The following is a 6,536-nucleotide window of genomic DNA, read 5'->3' as shown; positions in this document are numbered from 1 at the left end:
GCCAACAACGCCCGCTGTCGGGGTCTGGATGTGCGTAAATCGCGGTTTTTGCGCCTGGATCTTGGCTTGGTTTTCAGCCTAAATGCACTGAGTTGCCGCCATGTGATTGGCTGATTAGAAATTAAGTGTTAACGAGCAGTTGGACAGGTGTACCTAATAAAGTGGCCGGTGAGTGTAGATAAAAGAGGCAAATGAGGAAACAAATCAGAAGGATTAAAGCCAGCTACTAAGGACGAAAACATGAGCTGATAGATTAAAACCAGCTACTGCAGACACAAATGTGATCTAAAGAGTTAAAGCCAGCTGCTGGGGACGCAGATGCGAGGCGAAAGATTAAAGTCAGCCAATGAGGACATGAATGTGAGCTGATAGATTAAAGACTGCTACTGAGGAAACAAATGAGAACAGAAGGATTAAAGGCAGCTACTGAGGACGCAAATGAGAGCTGATACATTAAAACCAGTCACTGAGGACTTGAATGTGATCTGAAGAATTTAAGCCAGCTACTGAGGAGGCGAATGTTGGCTGATCGATTAATGCCTGGTACTGAGGACACAAATGAATTCAAATATTAGTATATTAGTAGTAAGAGTAGTATTCAAATATTTTAATGTATGCTGATGATACTGTTCTTTTTTTGTCTGATTTCAATATTGAATCTATTAATAGTCAGTTACAAGCAGATCTTCAGACATTTCATGGTTGGCTTCAAGATAATATTTTGTCAATTAATGTTAAAAAAAACTGTGTGCATGTATTTTTCCTCACCCAGGAGACATTTCAATATAACAAATCAAGTCACTTTTTTAAACAAACCCCTTGATATTGTCACTACCTACAAATATCTTGGAATTACTTTGGATTCTCATTTGACTTATCGTGATCATGTACAAGTCTTAACCACTAAGTTGAAACAGAAATTATACATTTATTCAAAAATTAGATCCAATCTTCTGTTTCAAATGTCTTTCTTCATGCCATTATACTCTCAACCATGTCGTACTGTTTACCTGTTTGGTCTCTTACAACAAATGAAATCTTAGAACCCATAGTTAGGCTCTACAACAGGGCCTACAAATTCATAAAAAACTCCCTTGGACTCATCACTGTACAGTTCTTTCATTGTCTGATGCCTTGACTTTTCAGAATTATGTTTTGTATAGTGGTATTAATTTATATTTTCAGATCTTCTAGGTGTCAATTATGGAACTCTCTGTGCATTGTTGCCCAAATCAAATACTGGAAGTGGTCATTCAACTAGATCTGTTACAAAAGGACAACTGATATTACCAACTTTTAGAAACTGTTACGGCCAGAGGTCTTTCTTCTATGTTTATACTAAAGCATGGCATGACATTCCTCAAAACATAAAGTCCATTTCAAAACTACAGCCCTTTAAGAAGAATCTTGTCTGCCATCTGCTGGACACTTTCTGTTGTGCTCATATTTAGACGTCCTATTTTGCAAATGCTGCCTTCCTGAAATTTGGTATGCTTGTTTGTCTTTGTGTCTATGGTGTATAATGATGTGATTGTGATGCTGTAWTTCTGAGTGTTTTATGTGCTGCAGAACAGGAACCTGCTGTAAAACAGCAATTATGCTGAGTCAGGCTTGATTTTTAGTAATCTTTTCCTTTTAAATCAATAAATCAAATCAAATCAAATCAATGAAGCCGACTGAAACTACAAAGGATGCAAACATGAGCTGATAGATTAAAGTTGGTGACTGAGGATGCAAATGCGAGCTGACTGATTAAAGTCTGCTACTTGAAGACACAAATGAGAGCTTTGCCATGGATGAAGCAGGTGGGTAGGATTGGGTTCTTAGACAAAATCAGAATTAAAACTGGTAAGACCAACCACCACCAGAGAGTTGCAATATAGGCTCATCTAGGAACAGAAAAAGCGATCTAGCACAGAGGAGAGACCCAGGTGAATACGAGGAATAATGTGGGGCGTAATGATTTTGCGAGAAAAACTGCGACAGCTTTACTGGTGAGTGCCTTGAGACGGAATAAATAAAGTTGCGTGCCTTTTTCGTCCAACTATTATAAATGGAGTGTACAAAGCTGATGACCGTTCGCTTGATTTTGCACACTTAGTTAAATGAATTTCAACCAGCTGAGCAGACCAGAGGAACCTCAATTAATGTCAATGCGTTTAAAGAGCCAGTTAATTGAAAAATAGGATCAAATACAATCCAAGTTTCTAGAGACACCTATAAGCAAGCTGACATATAGAACATTTTAACAGTTTCAATCCAGATTGTTGATGATCTGAAATGACAATGTGCCATTTTTTCTCATTATATTATCCGCACCAAAATCACTGCGTGGAGATGCCTGATTTAAAATGAAAATCAGCAATAAGAAACAGTTAAGCATCAAATGGACTTTCTGGCCTGGAGAGGAGTTCAAACGACTTGGGTCAGATAATTAAAATAAAGCAGACGGGAGCGATGCTTTACCTAATTTCCCTCTGGGATCAATAAATTAATTTAGAATTGAATTTGAATTGAATTGAAGCGCTTTTCGACTTGGTAGAACAAAAGTAACCGATGCAAGATGATAGGTTTTATTTTAACATACATCTTGGAGACGAGCTGAATGGAGGTGACAGATTCGGTGACTTCAAGGAGCATTAGAAATGGCTATGATGCAAAGCCATACAGATCATGAGTAGCATTTTCATAAGGACTGAAGATGACATGGCTATTTGTACATGAGTCTGAGCAACACGCGAGACCCTTTGGTGTGCGGCCTGGGTGGGAGAGGTGAGGGTGGGTAAAAGTGCAAGGTGAGAGCGATTGTGGCACTTTCTGCTTCCCATGGTAGCAGTCTAGCATGAGGGACTGAAAAATGAATGAGACTGAGTGAATGAATGAGAATGAGTGGGTACATCTCACCCTAGGATGGCCCGGGCTGGGCAATAACAAAAGTGGAGCCGGAAAGGCTGCGGAGCTGGAAAGTGGAGGAGAGGTTTTCCTGAAGGTGGAAGTTGGCAGCTGGTGCCGGGGCAGATGCGGCAGGTGGGAGGAGGGCACCCGCGCTGAAGGCCGAGGCGGGACGAGGACGGGCGATCACGATGGGTCCGGCGAAACCAAGAGGCAGGTGATCCATGGTTCTGCCCGCTGTTGGAGGCGGCGAGGACTCCCCGCTGGCGGGCGGGAGAATGGCAAGCGAAGCGACCTGAGATAATCAGAGGTTGGCATTGAAACGCTGGAGGAATTCCCCTCAGGACTGAGGTGTGCGCTTTGTTGAGCAGGAGGAGGAAGTGCAGCTGGACTGGGTGCTTGAAGTAAAGAACAGTGACCATTAATGGATGATGAACTTGTAATTTTGAATTAGGAAGGCATGACGAGGACTTGGCAAGCGGTCGGAGTGATTTCAGAGGACGCTTTTATCCACTGACTGTCAGACGTTGATTGGATGAAGCTGTGCTTGTGACACAGTGGCCGGATGGAGCAGGTGAGGTCAATTAATCTTCCAGAGTTTAATTTTCTTCTCAACTTCATTTCACAAAACAAGTTGTAGCTGGAAAAATGTTTTAATTAAAGACATCTGGGAATTTACAGCGGGTAAAATAAGTATTGAACACTTCAACATTTTTCTCAGTAAATATATTAGTAGAGGTGCTAATGACATGAAATTTTCACCAGATGTTGGTAACAACCCAAGTGATTCATACATACAAAGAAATCAAACCATAAATGTCCAGAAATGAAGTTATTTGTAATAATGTGGAATGGCACAGGGAAAAAGTATTGAACACACTTACTGAAATTTATCTAATACTTTGTACAAAAGCCTTTGTTGTCAATGACAGCTTCAAGACGCCTCCTGTATGGAGAAACTAGTGGCATGCATTGCTCAGGTGTGATTTTGGCCCATTCTTCCACACAAACAGTCTTCAAATCTTGAAGGTTTCGTGGACCTCTTCTATGAACTCTGATCTTTAGTTCTTTCCATAGATTTTCTGTTGGATTCAGGTCAGGTGATTGGCTGGGCCATTCCAGCAGCTTTAMTTTCTTTCTCTGAAACCAACTGAGAGTTACCTTGACTTTGTGTTTGGGCTCATTGTCTTGCTGAAATGCCCAGCCACGTTTCATCTTCATCATCCTGGTAGATGGAAGCAGATTTTTATCAAGAATGTCTCTGTACATTTTTCCACTCATCCTTCCTTCAATTATTTGAAGTTTGCCAGTACCATATGCTGAAAAACAGCCCCACACCATGATGTTCCCACCTCCAAACTTCACTGTTGGTATGGTGTTTTTGGGCTGATGTGCAGTGCCATTTGACCTCCAAACATGATGTGTATTCTGGCATCCAAACAGTTCAATGTTGGTCTCATCTGACCAGACTATATTCTCCCAGTATTACACAGGCTTGTTTAAATGTTGTGCAGCAAACTTTAAAGGAGCTTCAACATGCTGTTTCTTCAGCAGTGGAGTCTTGCGTGGTGAGCGTGCATACAGGCCATGGTGGTTCAGTGCATTACTTATAGTTTTCTTTGAAACAATCGTACCTGCTAATTCCAGGTCTTTCTGAAGCTCTCCACAAGTGGTCCTTGGCTCTTGGACAACTCTTCTGATAATTCTTTTCACTCCTCTGTCAGAAATCTTGTGAGGAGCACCTGGTCGTGGTCGGTTTATGGTGAAATAATGTTCTTTCCACTTCTGAATTATGGCCCCAACAGTGCTCACTGGAACCTTCAGAGGTTTAGACATTCTTCTGTAACCGATGCCATCATTATGCTTTGCAACAATAAGGTTGTGAAGGTCTTGAGAGAGCTCTTTACTTTTACCCATCATCAGATGGTTCTTGTGTGACACCTGGCCATCGTTTGGGAATGAACCAGCTGATATTAACTTGCACTGACAAGGGGCAGGCTTGCTTTCTAATTACTGAGAGAGTTCAGCTGGGGTCTTGGCTTTCCATGCCTTTTTACACCTCCCTTTCTTCATGTGTTCAATACTTTTTCCCTGTGCCATTCCACATTATTACAAATAACTTKATTTCTGGACATTTATGGTTTGATTTCTTTGTATGTATGGATCACTTGGGTTGTTACCGACATCTGGTGAAAATTTCATGTCATTAGCACCTCTAGCAATATATTTACTGAGAAAAATGGTGACGTGTTCAATGCTTATTTTACCCACTGTATGTGTGAATTCTTTAAAAAAAACCTAGTCATCAGCTGACCTTGATGGTCCTTCCTGGTGGGTATACCTGAGCTTGATTTCAGTGTTTCTGTATTTAGCTTTAACAAAAATTTTCTTACCCAGAAGTCTCTTCATGTCCATCAACCCAGACCCAGGTGTTGTTAAGTTTGCGTAATCCCACCCATACTAAATATGGTTCAGCAAAATGGAACTTAGTGTAATTACTGAGAAACACCTGTAAATAAAGACATTCACTATTTCAGACCCAACTACATTAGATCTATTGTAATCTAAAAAATACAATTTAAAAAGATAAAGTTATAATGTTGGTCTCAGAACTCACCTGTTCACTCAGATCATTGATAACAACCAGATCTGATGCAAGAGTTTGACAAATCTGTCGACATTGGTCCCAGGATTTCCAAGCTGAGGTTATATCATAAAGCAAGTAGCACGTTTTCTGAAACAGAATCCAACCAGTCTGACATATCTGACACTCTGGAAAAATAAGAATTGAGAAACAGTGACCACACAGACCTAAACAACAATTATTTAATCTGTTAATGTTTCTGAGGACGCAAGAGTTTATTTCTAGCAGCAGAGTGGGTTGAAATATATATATAACATTACTTCAAATGTTCTAACCTGTAACACAGTACAGAATATTCACCACATAAATTATTATTTCTATATAAACAGCTGTCAAGAATTGTAGTTATTAAAGCATCACAGAACAATACTCACTTTTGTTGGGACAGATGTCTTTTACTGGAAAATTATCAAACATCATGATGGATTCCAGCGTTTGGTTGAGGTTGTTTCTTTCTCTGTTCAGCTGCTCAGTTTGATTCTTCAGGTATTTGTTTTCCAAAACTAACAGTTCAGTTTGACTCTTCAAGTTTCTTTTTTCCAAAACTAACAGTTCAGTTTGACTCTCTAAGTTTCTCATCCTCTCACTGACTGTGGATGAAAAACAGAACATAATTTAATCATCAGCGAAGATTTAGTTTCATCACAGAAACATTGTTCTCCAATAACTTAGTTGGTCTCTGTCTCCTGACTGTGTTCATCTCATCCAATGGAACTGTTTGACCTCTGATAAAGAATGATTAGTAATAACTTCTGTTGTGGAATACTTATTTTCTGTATCACCTTGACACTGACCACTTGTTCCTGTTCCTGAAGATATGAACACTTGTTCATATCTTGTGATATCCTTCCGGACGTCAGCATCAAGTTGACCTATTTCCGTGTATCAGGATGGGGCAGGTTATGATTGGTTGTTCATTCTCACACGATGTTAGATGACAGAATGCTGTATATGAGGCCTCTCGAGACACAGTGTGCAACAGAGTTAGACAGTGAACAGA

The sequence above is a fragment of the Austrofundulus limnaeus genome, unplaced genomic scaffold, assembly GCF_001266775.1.
Source record: "Austrofundulus limnaeus strain Quisiro unplaced genomic scaffold, Austrofundulus_limnaeus-1.0 Scaffold356, whole genome shotgun sequence".
Lineage (NCBI taxonomy): Eukaryota > Metazoa > Chordata > Actinopteri > Cyprinodontiformes > Rivulidae > Austrofundulus > Austrofundulus limnaeus.
Note: the sequence above shows the minus strand (reverse complement) of the source record.